The 23,983-nt window shown below is 45.0% G+C and overlaps 1 long non-coding RNA gene across 1 annotated transcript in view; it reads right to left on the reverse strand.

Moving 5' to 3' along the window:
- The window catches only part of LOC115471407, a 67,529-nt gene extending 44,008 nt beyond the window's left edge, over nt 1-23,521 (reverse strand). Inside the window, exons 1-2 of the long non-coding RNA XR_003942323.1 lie at nt 23,356-23,521; nt 12,074-12,147 (exon numbers count right to left, since the gene is read on the reverse strand). This is a non-coding gene — a long non-coding RNA (uncharacterized LOC115471407). The remainder of the gene's footprint in view (nt 1-12,073; nt 12,148-23,355) is intronic.
- Between the last annotated feature and the right edge of the window lie 462 nt (nt 23,522-23,983).

A 23,983-nucleotide genomic window follows, 5' to 3' on the forward strand; every position in this document is an offset into this window, starting at 1 on the left:
AGCACTTAGACACCTTGCTAGTACTTACATGGATAGTATTCTAACTACTTACATGCTTACCCCTGGGTTCTATATATGGTGTTCAAAACTGTGCATGGAAATTTCGGCATGTACCCAATTTCTGTGCACAGTTTAAATAACAAACCAATTAGCAGCAATAATTGGGTGTTAATAATCAATTATTGATGCTAATTGGCAACAATTAGAATGTATATGTGCATCTTACTAGGCATATTCTATAAAGATGTGCATTTAAATTCTATTGTGCGGATATGAAAATTTTTTATTTTTTATTTTTATTACATTTGTACCCCGTGCTTTCCCACTCATGGCAGGCTCAATGTGGCTTACATGTTATATACAGGTACTTATTTGTACCTGGGGCAATGGAGGGTTAAGTGACTTGCCCAGAGTCACAAGGAGCTGCCTGTACCTAAAGTGGGAATTGAACTCAGTTCCTCAGTTCCCCAGGACCAGAGTCCACCACCCTAACCACTAGGGGAGGGGCATGGGCCTTCTAAGAATTTGCACACACTGTTACTGAACACACCTGATTCATGGCTCTATTAGGCACGGGAATTTCCACCAGTTTTGTATTTGAGCATCCTGATTGCCATCAATCTCTACCCATGTTTGTGTTGCTGTACAGATGGCAGCTGCCTAGCATGGGGATGTGTCCATTTGAGGTACAGAAACATGAGGTGATGATGTGCTGGGGCACTCACAAGACAGAAATCTCTGGGGCAATCTATGTGATGTGACCATCTGGACCATGCAACTCGCAACTGCCTTTCTCTTTCATGCTCATAGACTGCCATCAAGTTGCTAGACCCCTAGAAAGGAGGGTCACGGTGCAACCTGGCCCCAACCACAAAGGGAGAGCAACAGCTGTGAAGGGTACTGGGAATCCAGCTGTGGCCCCTCCATCCCTTCTCATTCAATCATCCCTCTGCACCTGGCTAAACTGGTTGGGACTAGTCAGCACTGCTCTTCGGAGGCCTCTATTGGTTCTAGAGATGTACAGTCTTAGCGTATACTGGTTTTTAGAAACTACCTCGTGAGATTTCTTTTTCATACATCCTGCAGTATTTACTGATCTTTGTCACGGTCATATATGTTTCCTGAGAAAAGGTCATCCTACTGTCACCTGGAAAGCTTTTCAGTAGAGTTTTGCTAGGTGTAGATTGATGGGTCTACAAAGCTTTTTGAAATGTTGACGCTTATGCTAGAGAAGATGTCCTTCAGCATCTGCTCGTGCTGTCTGCCATTGTTAAAAATGGTGACTGGCAGGAGCAGATATTGCAGGAGGACATTTCCTTGGGAGTAGGGATAATCTAGGAAGCGTGAAAGGTAGGTGGGCGGGCACATAGGTAGGTGGGGGGATAGGTAGATAGATGGGTAGGTTGAGATGTTGATAGTTAAGTAGGTATAGGGGGGAGTTTGTTAGTGACTGGGTAGCTATTGCTGGGGGCTCTCTGATCCAAGGACACTCAGAGGGGCATAATCGAACGGGGCGCCCAAGTTTTCATGAGAGCGTCCTCGCAGGACAGCCCTGTAAAGGGGCGGGGCAACCTGTATTATCGAAAAAAGATGGGCATCCATCTTTCATTTCGATAATACGGTCGGGGACGCCCAAATCATGAAATTTAGGTTGACCTTAGAGATGGTCGTCCTTAGGTTGTTTTTGAGATGGTCATCCCCGGTTTACGACGATAATGGAAACCGAGGACGCCCATCTCAACAACGACCAAATCCAAGCCATTTGGTCATGAGAGGAGCCAGCATTCGTAGTGCACTGGTTCCCCTGACATGCCAGGACACCAACCGGGCACCCTAGGGGGCACTGCAGTGGACTTCAGAAAAAGGTCCCAGGTGCATAGCTCCCTTACCTTGGGTGATGAGCCCCCCCAAACCCCCCCAAACCCACTCCCCACAACTGTACACCACTACCATAGCCCTTAGGGATGAAGGGGGGCACCTACATGTGGGTACAGTGGGTTTCTGGTGGGTTTTGAAGGACTCCCATTTACCACCACAAGTGTAGGGGGGGATGGGCCTGGGTCCACCTGCCTGAAGTGCAGTGCAGTACCCCCTAAAACTGCTCCTGGGACCTGCATACTGCTGTCATGGAGCTTCGTATGATATTTGAGGCTGGCATAGAGGCTGGAAAAATATTTTTTTAAAAGTTTTTTGAGGGTGGGAGGGGGTTAGTGACCACTGGGGGAGTAAGGGGAGGTCATCCCCGATTCCCTCTGGAAGTCATCTGGTCAGTTTGGGCACCTTTTTGATGCTTGGTCGTGAAAAAAAATGGGCCAAGTAAAGTCGCCCAAGTGTTCGTCAGGGACACCCTTCTTCTTTCCATTACTGGCCGAGGATGCCCATCTCCTAAGCACGCCCCAGTCCCGCCTTCGCTACACTGTTGACATGCCCCAGTGAACTTTGGTCGTCCCCTCGACGGAAAGCAATTGAGGGCGCCCAAAATTGGGTTTCGATTTTGCCGATTTGGGCGACCTTGCGAGAAGGACGCCCATCTCCCAATTTGTGTCAGAAGATGGGCGCCCTTCTCTTTCGAAAATCCACCTGTCAGAGTCTCTGTTTCAGAGGGATGGGGGCATTTGGGACTGGAACATTTGGGTCTGAAGCAGCAAACCTCTGAAGTTCAAAAATGTGTAAAGTTAACTTCTAAAGCTAACTTTACTGCTATTGTAGCACACTTTTTTTTACTTTACTTCCAGTTTAGTTTTGATATTTTTTGGCACTTTTTGCATATCATTACTTTAGTTCATCAGAAGTAAAGTAAAAAATTGATGTGGAATTTTAAAAACCTTGGGTTAAAAATCTAATACTTATTTTTAAAGCAGTTTTATTACATCAGCCTGATTGTCATTTACTGCAGCTTCATCATTTATCGTTTATTGTTTATTAAGTTTGATATGCTGCTTCTCACTGAACCAAGTCGAAATGCTTTACAATAAAATATAAAAACTGGAAATTAGAGAAGACCACCATAAAATAATAGGAAAGCAGTCAGACATTGTAGAACAATCAGTCAATCTGACAGAGGAGAGACAAAACACAGCACACACACACACACATAACAATGTGACTGCAACAATTTCTTTATTTTCTAACGTGCGGCGCTAACCGGACAGTAATCGGCATTGTACACACGCTGACAGTTACCGCCCGGTTAACGCGTGAGACCTTACCGCTAAGTCAGTGGGTGGCGGTAAGGTCTCAAAATAGATGTGTGCCAATTTCCGCATGTCAAGGCCTTTTTTACAGGTGTGCTGAAAAATGGATCTGTGCGCATCCAAAAGACGTGCCTAAACTAGCGCAGGCAATTTTTCAGCACACCTTAGTAAAAGGACCCCCTAGTTTGGTGAGGCATGTGCATTCTATGGTCTTGTGCAGACCTTAATGCCCTCCTGGGAATATATGGCAATGCCAATGTGTGCAAATAAGATGCTGGTAATAATAGTATGCAGTATGCACCAACTTCAACATCTTCAACTTAATTCTTTGAACTATAGGTAACCAATGATATAACTTTTATATAAAGGTGTAATATCATATTTCTTAAGGTTACCTAACAGCCTAATAGCCATATTTTGTAGTGTTTGAAGTCTCTTCAGATTTGCCTGAGAAAATCCTTCATACACTACCTTTGCATAATCTAACCTAGAAACTACAAATGAATGGATTAATGTGTGCAATGTGCGTTCATCCAAATGCTGTTTCACTGATCTTAGTTGCCTAAGGGCATAAAAGCCCTTTCTCACACTTGATATTTGCTCTTCAAAGCTTAAATTAGCATCCACAATGACCCCCAGTTATTTAAAACTGCACACTGGGGTCATCCCCTTACCAAACAAAACAGGCTTGAGAAGTTGCAACCATTCAGTAGTCCAACAAAGTCTGTTGGTTTTTTTCAATATTCAAAATCAACCTATGTTCCTGTAGCCAATTGGCCACTGCCAACAATCCTAACTGCAGATTTAACAAATTAGGCTTCAACACATTCACCCTAGCAACAAGTTAACCACCTCCACCTTAAAGATTGCAATTTACGTCAAGGGTGGCTTCTGTGATTACAGACTTACCTCTAGCACAAATACAGATGGGGGGGGGGGGGGGTCAAAACCTAGTCAAGGGGTCAGAGTGTTACTGAAAACATTGGAATAAGTTGTTTGCTCTGGTGTGACATTATTTCACCAGGTACTCACTGTTCCTTAATTAAACACTCAACTATACAAACAGCTTTTATTTCTCTAATCCATAGATATGAACAATTCTACAATCTAACACAAAGTGCCCACAGTATTCCAAAAGACCCCTCCCCCTCTTTTTTTCACTCACACTAATGCACAACCGGTATTGTTACTATTATCATATTGCCATAAATTTCCTTAAGAAACCCTAACAGCAATTATATATCATCTGAACTCAATTATATTGGAAGAACCACTGGGTTCCCCCGTTTAAATGTTCATCACAATGTCCATGACCCTATGCCAAATTTTCTTAAAGGCACTTATCTCTAGTCCAGATTTACAAGCTTCATAAACCAACGATGAACCTTTTTGTTGGTTAGTTTTTCAGGTTGTAAATTTGGAGGTTGAGTGGTTGTAAGGGTATGACGTGAAGTGGGGGCGTGGCCAGTGCGGGTATTTGAGGTGGGATAGAGTGGGGTTGCTGAATGGGTGTCGTCATTTCCTGACTGCGTAGGTTTGGAAAACAGCCCTATGGGTAAGCTGCCAGAGAACTTATTAAGTGATAGATACATTCTGTTAGATTTGTTTATATGGAGATGTGGAAGAAAGGTAGATATGGACAAATAGGAATGCGATGTTTGTATGTTTTCAGGTTGTGGAACGTGGTTCTCCTGAGGAAGATAGGAATGAAATGCGGTCTCGCATAGAGAACCAAGAACTGTTGTGATTGTTTGTATGCGGACGCGCTGATGGTGCCTTCAGCAGCCAGGCCCTAACCCCGCATGACGCTCACCACATGCAGAGGTCTACAACCTGAAAAACTAACCAACAAAAAGGTTCATCATTGGTTTATGAAGCTTGTAAATCTGGACTTGGGATAAGTGCCTTTAAGAAAATTTGCATATGGTCATGGACATTGTGATGAACATTTAAACGGGGGAACCCAGTGGTTCTTCCAATATAATTGAGTTCAGATGATATATAGTTGTTGTTAGGGTTTCTTAATGAAATGTTTGGCAATATGATAATAATAACAATACCGGTTGTGCATGAGTGTGAGTGAAAAAAAGAGGGGGAGGGGTCTTTTGGAATACTGTGGGCACTTTGTGTTAGATTGTAGAATTGTTCATATCTATGGATTAGAGAAATAAAAGCTATTTGAATAGTTGAGTGTTTAATTAAGGAACAGTGAGTACCTGGTGGATATATTAAGTAATTGTACTCTGGGTTAAAAAAATTTCCCTTTATAGTTAATGTGACATTATTTCAGCCAGGACTCGTGATCCTGGGAAGAGGCATTTAACGCCAAATAGCAAAAAAGTCACTACTATCCTATAACATCCCTGAGACACATGCAAAAGACAAATACAGAGAAGCTTTTGGTTTCTTTTTTTCTAATTTTTACATGATTTCTTTTCACACGCAGCACATAGGCCTCAAGTAATACCAGCCAAGCCCACCTGACTGCTTCATTCTATCAACAGTCTTACTCTTACATGTCTTATGCTGCTCACATATTTTAGCAACAGGACTTGTATTGTGTACATATAGCACCATCTACTGCACTGGATTCTCTGTTACTAGCAAACAGCCCATGCCCTGAAGACAGCATGATTCTCTGGCCAAAAGATACATTATCTCTGCAAGGATGTTTAACATGCCTCAATAATATAAGTGTTTGGAGGTAAGCAGTCTTGGGGTGCTGACAGGATACAGGGAGGCAGTTTACATCCAGTTGGCTCTCACATAATCCTGCCTATCAATGACAGGGGATCCAGAGAGGTCTACACGCCCAAATTCTATAAAGGGCACTAAAAATTGGGCATGCCTGGATCATTTATGCATATAACTTAATTAGCTAATTACGTCTTATTAGCAATAGAGGCCAGCTAAGCAATAGAGGCCAGCCAAAACCGTCCTGAAATTTGTGTTTGGCCTTGTTTCGATTTTAGCTGAAAATGGCTATGCATTTACAACTGGAACTGAAACTGAAACTGTGTGCAGCCCTCATGCCCTCCTTCCTCCCCCTAAACCAAAAAGAGCTCCCTTCCCGGACCCATCAGCCAGCAGCCCCCTCCTGGGCCTGCTGTTTCGTTGGTGGCTAGTGGGGGCAGGAACAAATTTTAGTTGAACTGCAGCCCTATGCTTGCTAAGTTTTTGAAATATAAATTTACCTGTTGACTCTGCTGTAGCCTCCTTTAATCTTTCTTTCTTTCTTTCTTTCTTTCTTTCTTTCTTTCTTTCTTTCTTTCTTTCTTTCTTTCTTTCTTTCTTTCTTTGTCATATTCATTTTATCTCTTTAATCTGTATGTTTTTGAAATACATGTTTTTGATTATAACCATCATTTCTGGGGTTTTTTGTTTTTGTTTTTAATCTCCCCAATTAATGTAATATTTCTGCTGGTATCATACTATACATGTTTTGGGGTAATGTATGTCTATGGTCCTGATGAAACCCAACCCAGCAGTACCTACTGATTCTTCTACGTTTAGGTGGTGAAGATGGAAAACTCAAAAGCATTTTCCAATTTTTTTTTTAACTGTTAATATCTCCTCATAAACAGAACTGTGTAGGATCTAACCACCTCCTCGGTGGCACTCCATTTGATTCACAGGTACTGAAAGATAATAATTCAAAAATTATCCAGAAGTGCACTGGAAAATCCATCCATGTCAGAGGCTTTAGACCTAGTCCTCAGGGCACACCTAGCCAATCTGGGTTTTCAGGATATCCCCATTGAATTCAATGGATGGAGAACCTCTGATCTATGTATCATAAGTAGGGTTACCATATGTCCGGATTTACCCGGACGAGGACATGTCCAGGGAACCGGGCGGGTTTTGCCAATCTGCCCGTTTGTCCGGATTTCTGGACAAATGAGCAGGCTGGTGAGCGGGCTGCCAACCAGCCTGCACGTTTGTCCAGAAATCCGGGCAAATGGGCAGATTGCTAGCCTCCCCTCCCCTTACTTACTACTGCCCTGGTGGTCAGGGCCGTGCTAACCCGGTAAGCGAGGTAAGCATGGCATGGGGGCGCTTCCCTCTGGGGGGCGCCGCCGCACCATGCTCACCTCGCTCGCCCTCCCGCAACATCCCTTTTCTTTTTTTTTCTTTTTAAATTTACCTCCGTGGTGGCGGTTCCGGCAGTGCAGCGTCAGGGAAGGAGGCGGCGCTCCCGACGTCTCTAGCCTTCCCTTCGCTGTGTTCCGCCTTCTTCTGACATCAAGGATGGCGTCAGAAGAAGGCAGAACACAGCGAAGGGAAGGCTAGACTTCGGGAGCGCCGCCTCCTTCCCTGACGCTGCGCTGCCAGAACCGCCATGGAGGTAAATTTAAAAAGAAAAAAAAAAGAAAAGGGATGTTGGGGGGAGAGAAGAGGGTGGGCAGTTGAACAATGGGAGCGGGAGGGCAGGGGATAAACGACAGCATGGATGCGAAGGGGGGGCATGGATACAAAGGGGGGGGAGAAGAGGGCGGGCCAGGCTGGGACATGGGAAAGAGAGGAGCATGGATGCGAGGGGGGGTCATGGAAGGGAGAGAGGGGAATTGCTGGAAAAGGATGAATGGAGGGGGCAGGGGACAGAGGAGCATGGATGGGCATGGATTGGGAGGGCAGGGCTCAGGGAGAGAGGGGAATTGCTGGAAAGGGATGAATGGAGGGGGCAGGGGACAGAGGAGCATGGATGGGCATGGATTGGGAGGGCAGGGCTCAGGGAGAGAGGGGAATTGCTGGAAAAGGATGAATGGAGGGGGCAGGGGACAGAGGAGCATGGATGGGCATGGATTGGGAGGGCAGGGCTCAGGGAGAGAGGAGAAATTGCTGGACATAGAGGGGAGGGAAGAGAGATGAAGGAGATGAAATGAGGGAAAAGGAAGAGAGGAGAAAAACTGCACATGGATGAAGAAAATAGGCAGAAGCCGAGGACCAGAAATGAAGAAGAAAGGAGGAAAGGAAAGAAATAAATGGAAAGGAAGCCCTGGAAACGGAGTTAAGAGGACAGATAGCAGCAGAATCAGATACTGGGCCAGCATGATCAGAAAAAGAAAGTCACCAGACAACAAAGGTAGAAAAAAAATCATTTTATTTTCATTTTAGTGTTTGGAATATGTCCACTTTGAGAATTTACATCTGCTATCTTATTTTGCAATGTATAGTAATTTCTTTCTAAGAATATTGCTGACAATTCCTGTCAGTGTGATGAGCGATCATTTTCACGGGGGGGGGGGGGCGCCGCCGCCGCCGGCAACTGATAGTCTGCAGGGGGGGCGCCAACTGATAGGCTGCAGGGGGGCGCCAGAGACCCTAGGCACGGCCCTGCTGGTGGTCTAGTGACTCTCATCCACTCTCTTATTACCTCTCGCCTTGACTACTGCAACCTACTCCTCACTGGCCTCCCACTTACCAATCTATCCCCCCTCCAATCCATTCAGAACTCTGCTGCACTTCTTATCTTCCGCCAGGACCAATATACTCATATCACCCCTCTCCTCAAGTCACTTCACTGGCTTCCGATCAGGTACCGCATACAGTTCAAGCTTCTCCTACTAACTTACAAATGCACTCAATCTGCAACCCGTCCTTACCTCTCTACCCTCATCTCCCCTTACGTTCCTACCCGTAACCTCCGCTCTCAAGACAAATCACTCCTTTCAGTACCCTTCTCCACCACCGCCAACTCCAGGCTCCGCCCTTTCTGCCTCGCCTCACCACATGCTTGGAATAAACTCCCTGAGCCCATACGCCAGGCCCCCTCCCGGCCCATCTTCAAATCCTTGCTGAAAGCCCACCTCTTCAACGTCACCTTCGGCACCTAACCACTTTACCTCTATTCAGGAAATCTAGACTGCCCCAACTTGACATTTCGTCCTTTAGATTGTAAGCTCCTTTGAGCAGGAACTGTCCTTCTTTGTTAAACTGTACAGTGCTGCGTAACTCTAGTAGCGCTCTAGAAATGTTAAGTAGTAGTAGTAGTAGTAGTAGTAGTAGTGACCTCTTCCGCCTTCGGGGCAGGAAAGAGCCCCCTCTTTCCTGCCCGGAGTGCTGCCCTGCATGCATCCTTCCTGTTCCTGATCTTGGCGCTGATTCAAAATGGCCGCCGAGAGTTGAAGTGACCTTGCGAGACTTCAACTCTTGGCGGCCATTTTGAATCGGCGCCGAGATCAGGAACAGGAAGGATGCATGCAGGGCAGCGCTCCAGGCAGGAAAGAGGGGGCTCTTTCCTGCCCCAAAGGTAGAAGAGGTCACCAGACCACCAGGGCAGTAGTAAGCTAAGGGGAGGGGGGTAATGGGGAGGGGGTGTGACGGGGTGTGTGACAGGGAGGGCGGAGCAAGGGCGTGAAATGGGTGGGGCAGGGTGTGAGAGGGGGTGTGGCGGAGTGTGTGGTGGGGGTCGGGCATGTGTCCTACTTTTGGGGGGACAAAATATGGTAACCCTAATCATAAGTGTATACAGAATTGTTTCTGTTTCATAATGAAACATTGCAGAAATGATCTCAATAATTACTGCCAGCAGGGGTGGTCCATGGAAGATACAGGGCCATGTGCGGAGACTTACTGTGGGGCCTCATTTGCAAGTCAGCAAGGGCTGAAAAGCAGGGCAGAAAAATGAGGTCATATGCAAAATACATGGGGCCCTATATCCAAAAGGTTTTAAATGTCCAGGGGAGACTCCTGGCTGTTTAAATCACCTGCCCAGGACTAACCCAGCATTTTCAGAGGCACTTAACCGTAAAGGCGTCATATATAGATTCTATATATGGCGCCTAAAGAATCGGCATGGAAATCAATGCCGACTAAGCATATTCTATAAGTGACGCCTAGATTTAGGTGCAGTATATAGAATACACTTAGGGTCCCATTTACTAAGCTGGGCTAGAGGTGCGTTAGTGCTTTTAGCACACACTAACCATTAGCAAGCACTGTTTAGGCACCCACAATATTCCTATGGGCACCTACACAGCGCATGCTAATTCTGTGCATGCGCTAAAAACGCTAGCGCACCTTAGTAAACAGAACCCTTAGTTGGTATCTCAGCACCTAAAACTACACGCCTCCATTTACACCAACAAAAATGTGGCGTATATCCCTGCATGTAGATTTAGGCGCACTGGGCCATATTCTATAACTACACGCATAAATTTTGGAACGCCCAGAAAACACCTATTTCCCTGCCCATAACCATACCCCTTTATACCTGTGCATGTTAGAAGTTAGGTGCAATGCATTTGTGCGCGTAAATTTCAAATTATTGCCAATTAGTGCTCATTATTGTTTGTTAAGAGCTGTTATCAATGCTGATTAGCTTGTTAAGCCAATTAAGTTACGCACACTGCTGTAGAATATGCTTGGATTTCGATGCGGATATCTAGGTGTGTTATATGGAATCTGGGGGATAGTGCCACTGAAAAATGCCTGGTTAGCACTCAAGTCAAACTCAGCTGTTTTGGGGGCATTCCAGGGCAGAGTTGGCACTTAGCTGGGTAAATGCCAATATTCAGAACTGAACCGGCAAAGATAACTGCTTAAATAGGACTGCAGAAAACTCAATCCAGTCTTTATATGGTTCTTCATAGTCGGTTAAATGATGAATATTGCACTTTATCTTGCTATGTTTTTGCCAGCTCTGTATACCCAGAAATTCAATGCCGGAGCCTGGACGTGACCTGGCATTGAATTTCTGGGTATAACACCGGTGGTGGTCAAGAAAATGCTGATTGCCAACAGCTGAACATTGGACTCATAGTTGCTCAATAGTAGGGCCAGCCTTGATGCTACAGTATTTCAGCCACTGAGCAGTTCCAAGCATGCTCAATTCGGTGCCACTCACCCACCCAGCACCACACAGGAGCATCTCACAGCTGGGGACTCTCAGGCTGAGCAGCAATCTCTCTGCTGACAGGGAGCTGGGAGTCAGTGCAAGAGCTAAGATCAGAATAATAAGGGATGGACACAAAGAAAACAGGTAAAATATATTTAAAAAAATATAAATTTTAAAGAATTGATACCAGCCTAGTAAACCCAGAGGCCAAAGTACTACATGGAGTAAACCTTCACAAAAATGACTTTGCATACTAAAATGGGAATTAATTTTTATAAATTTAACTTGACCACCCTTTGAATGGGTAGAAGTGAATTGATTTTTCATTCTTTCAAAAAGTACAAAGACCAGGGGACGCTCAATAAAATTACACAGAAATACTTTTAAAACAAATAGGAGGAAATATTTTTTTCACTCAAAGAATATTTAAGCTCTGGAACTTGCTGCCAGAGGATGTGGTAACCGTGGTTAGCATATCTGGGTTTAAAAAAGGTTTGGACAGGTTCCTGGAGGAACTAGTCTGTTATTGAAATGGACATGGGGGAAGCCACTGCTTGCCCCAGGATTGTAGCATGGAATGTTGCTATTAATTGGGTTTCTACTAGGTATTTGTGACCTGGATTGGCCACTGTTGGAAGCAGGATACTGGCTTAGATGGACCATTGGTCTGAGTATGGCTATTCTTATGTTCTTCTGAACCAAAGCACATCAAAGTGGTTTACAGTAATATAAAATAAGACATAAAATCGACAGAGCAGCCAGACAAATCACAGACCACGTGTGTTATTTGCGACATCATGCATTGTAAAACCTTTTTGGCACACAGTCATTTTTGCAAAGTTTTTCCACCTTTGGAAAAAGTAAAATATCATGCATAAATTTAAATGGGTGAAATTGTATTTATATCAATAGTTAATGAGCTGTTGAGAGTCAAAATCATGCAAAGCAGCTCGTTAGCTATTAGCACATAGATAAACTATGTGCGAAATTTGTTTGAGACAAAATTTCAAAGTGTGGAATTTCCCATGCATTATTTTTCTACCTGGCTTATTTGTATGTGTGACTCCAGGGTCATGAGTTGCCTAGCATCCATGTTTTTGATTATGTCCACAACTGCTGTTAAAAAAAAGGAAAAAAAAACTCCCTCAGTTATTCCAATATGTTCCCATAGTGCAATACAGTATATGTAGTAATTTCAGGGCCCTTTCACAGAGCGGTGGTAAACCTAACATAGGCTTACCGCTTGCTCTTCTGGGACTACCGCCGGCCCAATCCGGTCCCCGGCAGTAGTCCCGCCCCAAGCACATGCCACCCCGGAAATGGCTTGCCCGGCGGTAATCAGGCATTCACGCCTGCTACCTGGTTACCGCTGGGTTAGAGTGGGAGCCGTATCGCCACCTCAGTGGGTGGCAGTAAAGGGTCCCTGCAGCATGGCCATGCGGTAAGAGTTCTCTTACCATATAGCCATGTGTGCTGGCGACTTTTTTACCCACTGCGGTAAAAAGGGCCCTGGCACACAGGAAAAACGGCTCCCGCCGCTAGCGCAGGGCCATTTTTCCCGCAGCTTGGTAAAAGAAACCCTTAGCTTGCAGAGATACAATCTGCCACCACATCAGCATGGTGCATAACCTATCTGAGGAATTCTCTAGCCAGTTCCCTACATGGAAAGCCATGGGGAGGAGTTGTAATCAAGGTCGGCGCAACCCGGTAAGAACAGCAGGACGGGGGACACCAATGTTTGGGGCATCAAAAGCTGTGATGACTATTGTTCAGGAACAGTAGGCGAGACATCACATCACAGGACCCATGCCAACCCCCCATACACACACGCACACACACATACACACCCTTCTGCTGCTGCTTGTGGACCTTCAGCAATAATCCATGAAGCAACCACAATACGTACCGTGGAACTTTTGAGCATATGCACTCATGAAGGCCCTAATAGTCCCACTCCCTCTAATGCTTTCTGTACACATCAGACTTGGGGACCAACAAGGCCTTTGTGAGTCCATGGACTTGAAGGCTCCCCAGTATTTATCATGGTTGCTCTGCTCACTGATACTGTGAGCCTAAAACTAGCAGCAGAAGGGGTGTAGGGAGATTTGAGGGGAAATGCTGAACTGGGCAAGAGAGTGGGAGAGAGAGGCAGTGATGCTAAATAGGTGGGTAGAAGCAGACAGAAGAGAGAAGGGACAATGCTGGACCTGGGGAGGGACAAACAGAGGAGGTGATGCTGGATAGGTGGGTGGGAGGGAAGAGAAGAGAGAAGGAAATTGGAGGGTCGTGGGATAGGAGTAATGTCCTATTGTGGATTAAAAACTGGTTGAAGGATAGGAAACATTGAGTGGGATTAAATGGGCAGTATTCACAATGGAGAAGGGTAGTTAGTGGGGTTCCTCAGGGGTCACTGCTAGGACCCCTGCCCTTTAATATATTTATAAATGATTTAGAGATGGGAGTAACTAGCGAGGTAATTAAATTTGCTGATGACACAAAGTTATTCAAAGTTGTTAATTCACGAGAGGATTGTGAAAAATTACAGAAGGACCTAACGAGACTGGGAGACTGGGCGACTAAATGGCAGATGACGTTTAATGTGAGCAAGTGTAAGGTGATGCATGTGGGAAAAAAGAACCCGAATTATAGCTACGTCATGCAAGGTTCCACGTTAGGAGTTACGGACCAAGAAAGGGATCTGGGTGTCGTTGTCGATAATACACTGAAACCTTCTGCTCAGTGTGCTGCTGCGGCTAGGAAAGCGAATAGAATGCTGGTTATTATTAGGAAAGGTATAGAAAACAGGTGTGAGGATGTTATAATGCCGTTGTATTATTCTATGGTGCGACCGCACCTTGAGTATTGTGTCCAATTCTGGTTGCCGCATCTCAAGAAAGATATAGTAGAATTGGAAAAGGTGCAGCGAAGGGCGACTAAAATGATAGCGGGGATGGGAAGACTTCCCTATGAGGAAAGACTAAGGAAGCTAGGGCTTTTCAGCTTGGAGAAGAGATGGCTGAGGGGTGACATGATAGAGGTATATAAAATAATGAGTGGAGTGGAACAGGTGGATGTGAAGCGTCTATTCACGCTTTCCAAAAATAGTAGGACTAGGGGGCATGCGATGAAACTACAGTGTAGTACATTTAAAACAAATAGGAGAAAATATTTCTTCACACAACGCGTAATTAAACTCTGGAATTCGTTGCCGGAGAACGTGGTGAAGGCAATTATCTTGGCAGAGTTTAAAAAGGGTTTGGACGGTTTCCTAAAGGACAAATCCATAGACCGCTACTAAATGGACTTGGGAAAAATCCACAATTTCAGGAATAACATATATAGAATGTTTGTACGTTTGGGAAGCTGCCAGGTGCCCTTGACCTGGATTGGCCGCTGTCGGGGACAGGATGCTGGGCTTTTGGTCTTTTTCCAGTATGGCATTACTTATGTACTTATGTAAGGGGCAATTCTGATGAGGTAGAGAGAGGGGGTGGTGCTGTACAGGTGGGATAGAGGGAAGAGAGTAGGGGAAATGCTGGACTTGGGAGAGGGTGAAGTGGGCATTTCTAAAATCTATGCAAGTGGTTGTAAAATACACCTGGTCTCCACATAATTTAGGCATTGGCATTTATTACAAGGTTTACTTGGCATAACTGCCCACGACTAAACCACATGGAAATTTAGGCTTATTCTGGGGTCCTTTTACTAAGGTGTGCTGAAAAATGGGGTGTGCTAGTGTTGGTGCGTTTTGGGTGCCTGCAGATCCATTTTTCAGCGCACCTGTAAAAAAGGCCCTTTTTTCTGAAAATGGACGTGCGTCAAAATAAAAATTGTTGCGTGGCCATTTTGGGTCTGAGACCTTACCACCAGCCATTGACTTAGCGGTAAGGTCTCATTTGTTAACAGTGCAGTAATTGTCTGCACACGTAGAATGACAATTACTGCCCAGTTTCTGCTGCGCACCAGAAAATAAAAATTATTTTCCGGCGTGCATAGCGGACGCACATCAAAAATGAAATTACTGCAAGGGCCACATGGTAGCTGGGTGGTAACTCCAAATTGACACACACTGGGCGCGTGTAGATGCCTACACGGTTTAGTAAAAGGGTCCCTCCATTAAATATGCCTAAATTAAGGCATACTTTTGAGAATGTGCTTAGGCAAAATTCATTTCAGCACTGAATGTCTGGTTGGGTATTGTGATAAACACAGTGTCTGCCCTTACTTGAGGAGGCCGCCAGAGGGCGCTCTCCCACTGAAAACCAGGAAAATGCCCATTCTGGTCCCTAGGGGGAGCTCCAGGGATCTAGCTGAGTGTTGACTTGCGTGGGCCAGTAGAGGGAGCTCCAGGGAGATAGCTGGGGGGAGTAAAAAGAGACTTCTAGACCCAGATCTTTCTGGAACCAGAGGGGCGAGGTCTCAAGAGGTGGGGAGGTTTATTGGACACCTCATAAATAGCTTCCTCTCAGTAGAGGCGGGAGTTTTGCCTGAAGGAGAAGAGATGGGAACCTGGAGACATGAAGCCTGGACTGTGTGTCCCAAGTACTGAGGAGGGGGGATTGTGTGTCCCTGGACTGTGTGTCCCAAGTACTGAGGAGGGGAGATTGTGTGTCCCAGGACTGTGTGTCCCAAGTACTGAGAAGCAGGCTGAAAACCCTGGGGTAAGAAGTCCACAGAGGTTGGAACTGTGTGTGTGAGAAGCTGAGGCAGGCTGGATGTCCTGGGGTAAGGAAAGATCCCAAAGTATTGATGTTGGAACTGTGAAGTGTTTGAAATGAACAAACAGCCGTGGAGTGGAGGATAGGACCGTAAGGTTAATGAGAGTAAAGAAGGTCCTATCCAGGGGTGGTGGCTGTTATACCCTGAGACCCAGGTGTCCCACAGTAAATGGGCTCAGGGAGTGAATTTGTAGTAAACGAATAATAGTTGGAAAGAAAGGTTCCCACATGACTGAAGCCTAGCTCTAATAAATGGAATTTACATTTACTCAGCTAATTTGCATATTTCTGAAAGCAGTGGAATCCGTGCTATCTTCCAGAGAAGGGTGACCAGGGGGCCCCACCAGAAGAACTGGTAAGGGGGTCGGTTACCAGGAGATACAGCGGGAAGGCAGGTCTCGGACCAGAGGTTAATGAAGAGGTCACCCTGAGGGGAAGAGGGGCCCAAACATAGAGGCCCAAGTCACCGGAGTCACAGAGAAGTCTAGCTTCAAGGTTGTTCACTGAAGCAAAAGGCTGGTGAGGCCAGGCAGGAGCCACTAGAGGGCTGCTGCACACCTGAGAGCACACCTGTGGGCTTACAGTATATATGCTAATCTCAGCATTGTTAAATGTTTCCAACATATCCATCGACTTGCTCCCTTGATGTTATTATTATCCAGAAAGAAGAGATAGGAGTTTTCAGTTTTGGCACAATATAAGTCATCACAAGATCAAAATATCAGAAAACCAATGGACTGTAGCCCATTTAGTTATGTTTCAGCAAATGAAAGATCTGCATGAAACCAAATATTTATTTTTTATTATTTTCACTTATAAAACCACTTGTCCATGAAACATTCTCAAATCAGAAAAATCCATTTGTGTATCTAAAATGCAAACCTCTACAAAAAAGATGAAGTGAAGATGTGATTCCATGTACCCCAATGAAAGAAGATTTTAATTTTACTTCCGTTTAATTTCAATTTATTCCATTTTAAACACCAGGCTTCCCAAGGCAAATTACAACAACAGTTAAGATGAACCCATCAGGAAACAGGATATTCCCACGGAGATTTGGCCATGTATGAAACAGTATAGAAAAATGAACACAAAATACAGAGGGGTCCTTTTACAAAGGTGCGCTAGTGTTTTTAGCATGTGCTAAAAATAAGCATGCCCTAAATGCTTGTCACGCTGGTGAGGAAAAGTGAGCCCTTGGGCCACTGCCGAGGAGCAGCAGCGGCAGGCAAATCACCCAAACAGGAGGCAAGGCAGACCACAGACAGACGGGCACAGACTGGACTGGACCAGCTGGACTGGAGCAGAAGCACTAAGCAGAAGCAGGAGAATAGTCCATGAATCACGCAGAGTCTTACCGGCAGGCAGTCAAGCAGCAGGGAAACCAGGAACCACACGAAGTCTGTAGGCTGGCAGCAATCAATAGTAAATCAGGAATCAAGCAGTCTTGGGCAGGCAGCAGACAGTAGAACAAACCAGGAAACAAGAAGACTTGGGCAGGCAGCAGACAGTAGAATAAACCAGGAAACCAGCAAGGTCAAAAACAGGCAAAACAAGCTTTCAGGGCAGGAATCGCAACAGACCGACAAGAACAGGACTGAAGACCTCTGTTGCCAAGGCAAAGTCTGAAAGTTCCCAGGTGCTTAATAAAGGCCATATACAAGGGAGTTCACCAGGTAAGGATGCTGCTAAGTTCCAAAAATCCCAAGCCAGTCTGGAAGGCTGGAAGATCCGGACCGGACCGGCATGACTTCTGGAACATGGGAAACAGCAAACAGACAGTCCATCGCAGCAACCAGGTCTGACCACCAGGTGGCGAGATGAATGAGAGCATGAAACAGGGGCACAACCGTGACAATGCTAGAGACACCCATAGGAATATATGGATGTCTCTAGCATTTAGTGTGCGCTAAAAACGCTAGCGCACCTTTGTAAAAGTCCCACAGAGAGTTTATTACTGCTGTTTCTACCAGCTATAATAATTTTTAATACTGTTTTGGTGATTTTCAATTTTATTTCATAATATATATTTACATATGGGAAGCTTTCAAATAAATAAAAAATATAAACCTCACAAGTTTGCAATTGTTTTCAATAGCGATTGCTACTGTTTTGTTCTGATCAATATAAAGACAAGTTCCACCTACTGCCATCAGCCCAGATAATGAGCCAGATAGGCTCATGCCACCTCCTGTCATTAAACCTCCTTGTCCTGACCGCACACCACTGACATGCTGTCAGTTTTCTAAGACCTGGAAAGTTCTGCCCTAGACTGTGAGGAAAGTACCAAATAGGGGTACTCCATGTTGTGGGTCATTTTCAGCAGCACTTAACCAATTAGTGCCATTGAAAATGACCAGTTAATGCCTAAAACTCACGAATTACTTAGCCAAGTTTTCTATACTACACGACTCGCAGTCAGGATTCCGCTCCCTATATAGTACTGAAACTGTTTTAGTTACTCTTCTGGCCAAATTTAAGCAAGAAATAGCCACAGGAAAAAGTATACTTTTCCTCCAATTTGACATGTCCAGTGCATTTGACATGGTTAACCATGATATTTTATTAAATCTCCTTGATTACTATGGGATTGGCGGAAATGTACTCAGATGGATTAAAGGTTTCTTATCCTCTAGATCATACCAAGTAAAAGCGAATTCAAATATATCATATTCCTGGAAAGCAGTGTGTGGAGTCCCTCAGGGTTCACCACTTTCACCAACACTCTTCAACATAATGATGATCCCACTGGCCAAATCCTTGTCCAATTTAGGCCTTAATCCATTTATTTATGCTGATGATGTTACAATTTATACACCTTTCAGACACGATTTGACAGAAATCACCAACACAATTAAGATTGGTTTGAACACATTGGATGCTTGGGCAAATTCATTCCAACTGAAACTAAATTCCGAAAAGACACACTGTCTCATACTTTCATCTCAACACAATAAGTATAAGCCTTCAACCTTAAACTTCCCAAACCACTCTCTCCCAATCTCGGATAGTTTAAAACTGCTTGGCATCATAATTGACCGCAATCTGACACTTGAAAGTCAAGTAAATTTAGCTACAAAGAAAATGTTCAACTCAATGTGGAAACTTAAACGTATAAAACATTTCTTCCCTCCAGATGTATTTCGCAACCTAATACAATCAATGGTACTAAGCTAGTTAGATTATTGCAATGGAATCTATGCAGGTTGTAAAGAACAACTAACCAAGAAACTTCAGACTGCACAGAATACAACAGCCAGATATTCGGAAAACCAAAATTTGAAAGTGCCAAACCCCTTCGCGAAAAACTGCATTGGCTTCCCACCAAAGAACGAATTGCCTTCAAGGTTTGCACTCTTGTACACAGGATTATTTAAGGTGAAGTTCCTGGATACATCTTGAACTTCATAAAACTTCTACCCAGAAACAGTACCATCTTATCCCAAACTTATTTAAATCTGCATTACCCAGATTGCAATGGACTTAGATACAAATCAACTTATGCATCCAGCTTTTCGTACATAAGTACATAACTGTGGAACGCTTTGCCCAAAACCGTGAGATCTATCCACAACCATCTTAACTTCAGGAAATTACTGAAAACCAACTTGTTTAAGAAGGCCTGCCCCCAAGACCCAAACTAATCCTCTACTTCTGCGACACAGGAAAATATGGACTGTACTAGACTTCTATCACCATCCCCTCATTATCTCTTTGTTGCCTATACTAATGTTATTACATGCCTATGAATTTACTATGTACTTATATTATTGAACCGGAGCCTACCGCTACGGTGTTGTGTAAGCCACATTGAGCCTACAACTAAGTGGGAAAATGTGGGATATAAATGTGTTAAATAAATAAAACAAAACCGGCTATTTCAGTGTCATTCTAGGGGTGGTGTTGGCACTTGGTCAGTTAAGTGCTGATATTCAGCCAAGGTAACTGCATAAATAGGATTGCATAAAAATCAGTCATATCTTTATGCAGTACCCATAGGCAGTTAAGTGCTGAATATTGCATTTAGCCAGCTATGGTTTAGCGGCTCCAGAAACAGAAGTTCAATGCTGGAGTCCGGACATTGCCCGACATTGAATTTCTGGCCATAACGCTGGCGGCGGTTACCAAAATGCTGAGCGCTGTCAGTTGAATATCAACCCCTTTTTCTTTTCTACCTTTGTCTGCTTACCAGCTTTTTCTACTTCCCTCATCCCCTCTCCAGCACTCCCATTGTCCCCTCTGTCTCTCTCCTTCCCCATCTCCCATCCCCCTCTATTTTTCACTTAGTCTTTATACCCCATTTCCATCCTCTGAACTCACCCTCCCAGCTCTCATCTACCCTCCACTGCTTCTTATTCCCTCACCAGCCCCAGTTTCATCCCTGTCTCTCCTGCCTTCCCTTGCCTCCAAGCCATTTTTTTAAACTTTCTAACCTATCCCCTCTTTCTTTCTATTTTTAACCCCATTTTCATCCTCTCAGCTCCTTCAGAGACCTATCTCCTTCTTCTTCTTTCATACCCCTCCACAGTACTCTATCCCTTTCAGTGCCTCTCCCCTCCTCCATGTCATTCATACTAACTCTCAACTTCTCCCCTCACTTCATCCCCATTCTTTTACCATGTATACTTGTGTATAAGTCAAGAAATTTTAACTTCAGAATGCCTTAAATGCAGGGTCATCTTATCTATGAGTTATTCCTCCTAGCAGCAAATAAAATTAATTGAACCTCCCCTCCCCCACCAGCAGCATAATCCGGCATCTTTCCCTCCACTTGCTTTCCTCTGCCAGCTTGCAGTTTGGCATCTCAATCCCTTTCCCCACCTCCTTTTACCTTCAATCTTGGCTTCTATAGAGCAGAGGCAGTGCAGCGATATATCTAGGCTGCGAGCATCCTGCTCTGGAGTCCTTCCACTGACCTATCTCATCCATGCAGAAACAGGAAATTGAGTCATAGGGTCATTCCAGAGCAGAATGCAGGCGACCTATGCAGGCGACCTAGATATATCGCTGCAATCATTGTGTGGTCCTAACTGTGCCCCTAAGCTAGCCCAGTTCAAGTCCACTAGCCATTGTGCATTCTTTTTTGCAGCTCTCTCCCATTGGGATTCCATCCCTGTACATAATTGAACAGAGCCATACTTTAAGAATTTTAAAGCAGGATTAAAGGCCTGGCTTTTCACTCAGGCCTTCTATCCAACCTAGTGTATATCTACCTTGGATTAGATGCTGTTTCTCCACCCCCTTCCCCTATGCTGCTTCTTCCCCCCTTTCCTTTCAGTTTACCTACTCTAATTCTCTCATCTGGCTTTCCCTCCCCAATCCTCCACCCTTCTTTTCCCTGTCCTGTGTGTGATTAGCTTCTTGTATGCCTGCTATCCTTCCCTTTTCTATTGAATATTGTAGTTCTTTTCATTTTTGAGAAGATTTTGCACCTATGTAAATCGCCTAGATCTGCCAGTTAGGCTTGAGGGTATTTCAAACTTCAATAAGCTATAAACGATAATGGAAGGGAAGGATGGAGGGGAAGCAATGTTGGAGCCAGAGGTGGAGGGGAGCTTCAGTTTTTACATGAGTCACAGCATTTATGAGCTGTGTATAGGTTGAGTCTCAAAACTACCCTCTACCTATACATGAGTATATATGGTACTGCTATTTCACATGCTCACTCACCTAGGCGGTCGGTGGCCCAACTGTTTGGGGAGGCTAAAGGGGGCGGGGTTAGGGGTGGGGCCAGGGGTGGAGCTTAAATCCATAATTGTCTGATAACACACAGAAAAAATAAATAAATAAAAATAAAAGTCACAATTAATACCTTTTATTAAATTTAGACATTAGATATGTATCATATGTCAAAGAATAAAGTGGTTGCTCAAAGCATATACTAACCACAATCGCTCAGCTCCAAAACACTATGCACAACTTTGTGCAAAAACACACTCAGAACCTTACTGTACCATAAATATTACACTGGGCAGAATCTAATACACCAATATACCACCCATACGGAAAATGCAGACCGTCAACAATATGAAACAAGAAATCATATCATCACAATTCTCATGTAGAGCCACAAAACACCACAATTCATGTTTAATGTGGGATAAAATGCCATAAATGCCATAAATAAGTAAATAAATATAAACTTTTAATGCTGAGCACCTGATTCTCAAAGTGGACATATTCCAAACACTATAATGAAAATAAAATGATCTTTTCTACCTTTGTTGTCTGGTGACTTTGTTTTTCTGATCATGCTGGTCCAGTCCTCGATTCTGCTGCTATCTGTCCTCTTAACTCCGTTTCCAGGGCTTCCTTTCCATTTATTTGTTTACTTTCCGCCATTCTTCTTCAATTCTTGTCCTACATCCGTAAGTAAAAGCTGGGTCCTCCGCAGACTTGACTGTCCAGTGGATCCAGCTTCTGCCTATTTTCTTCATCCATGTGCAGTTTTTCTACTCTCTTCCTTTTCCCTCATCTCATCTCCTTCCTCACTCCTCCCTCCCCCTCCTTCCATGTCCAGCATTTCTTCTTCTCTCTCCCTTCCCTCTCCTCCATCCATGTAATGCAACCCTCCTCTCCATCCACCCACCCATGTCCAGCAACCCTTCTCTCCCCTGCCCTCCCCTCCATCCACCCATCCACCCACCCACTTACGCAGCAACCCTCCCCTCCATCCACCCATGTCCAGCAACCCTCCTCTCCCCCTGCCCTCCCCTCCATCCTCCCATGTCCAGCAGCCCTCCTCTCCCCCCTGCCCTGAGCCCTCCCTGCCCACCAGCGACTCTTCTCTCCCCTGCCCCCCCAGCCATCCGTAGCTTTCGCTCCCCACCCCCCGGGGTCCTGTCTTTTCCATCCGCTCTAACCCATACTGGGACTCTCCCTCATCCCCAAGACTGATTTGGGAGTCACACTGGTAGTTTCATGGACAGGGCAGATATGGTCTCCCTCCGCTCCTGACTACCGGAGACATGGAAGATGGGAGAAGGGTCCCTGGTTTGGTGATTGGAGGGGTCCTCTGGATGGAAGGGCTTTTGTTAAGGGAGGAGTCTGATCATGGGGAGAGGATTCTTGTTGGGGCTTGGGTACTATGGGGGAGTGCTTCTGTCTGTGGGAAGCTTTGATGGGGGGAGGGGGATGTGCACTCATCCTATGCCTCCATTCTAGCATCTTTCTTTTTCACATTTGCATTGGGGCCTGCATCCAATGTCTCTGCTGTCTGGGCACACACCTTCTATAATTACTGCATCTTAGGACTTAGTACTTACTGCACCTTAAGTGTAAAACTTAACTGCAGTTTAGTACATTGGTCCCTTAATGTGCTGCCAGTATTGTTAGCTGTTCTAGCGATGAAAAAATGTTTTTCACAATAAATCTATTCTAAATAAATAGATTTATTGTGAAAAATATTTTTTGCTTAAAATTTGGTTTGTTTACTTTACAGGTAACATTACATCAAAGTAGTGATGTTCTTACTACCAGTCTATGTTTACTGTCTTACTCCACAGACACAGATACCAGAAATACAACTGTCTTTGGTGACACAAGGTTTGTTTGTTTTATTTTACAATGGAAATTTCAGTGAACGTGATGGTTGCAGAGTGTTTACCTTGAGCTTGCCCAGCCAGTTAGCAGGTTGACAGAAGCCCACAGGATGAGACCCAGGCCTAATCCAATGGCTTTTACAATTGGGACCACGTTCTCCCTCGCTCCGACGCCGCGATTCACATAGAAGCAGCCAGCCCTAATCTGCTTGCATCGGAGCCTCTCCCTCAGACGCGTCCCACCTCTGTGTAAGACAGGAAGTTGTATTACAGGAGGCGGGACGCGTCTGAGGGAGAGGCTCCGACACAAGCAGATTAGGGCTGGCTGCTTCTATGTGAATCGCGGCGTCGGAGCGAGGGAGAACGCGGATGGGTGAGAGCGGCGGGGGTGGGGGGAGGCAGAGACCGGTCATCTGTTTGGGGGAGCGACCGCTCCCCCTGCGCCCCACCTTGGCCAGCAACCAAGGAAGTCCACGATTTGGCTGGGGAGGCTTAGCCTCCCCAAGCCTCTTATACGGGGGGCCTATGCTCACTCATATTCCAAACCCATTAAACACCCCCCCCCCATTCATACCTCATATGAAAACTCCCATCTAGGGAGACCTACGCAGTTCAAACAAAGTGGGATTGAATCATGTGGCCTGGCCCTTGTCAGAAGAAGAAGTTGCCATGCAACCCATTGCTGGTACTGCA

This window comes from Microcaecilia unicolor, chromosome 5, assembly GCF_901765095.1.
Source record: "Microcaecilia unicolor chromosome 5, aMicUni1.1, whole genome shotgun sequence".
Lineage (NCBI taxonomy): Eukaryota > Metazoa > Chordata > Amphibia > Gymnophiona > Siphonopidae > Microcaecilia > Microcaecilia unicolor.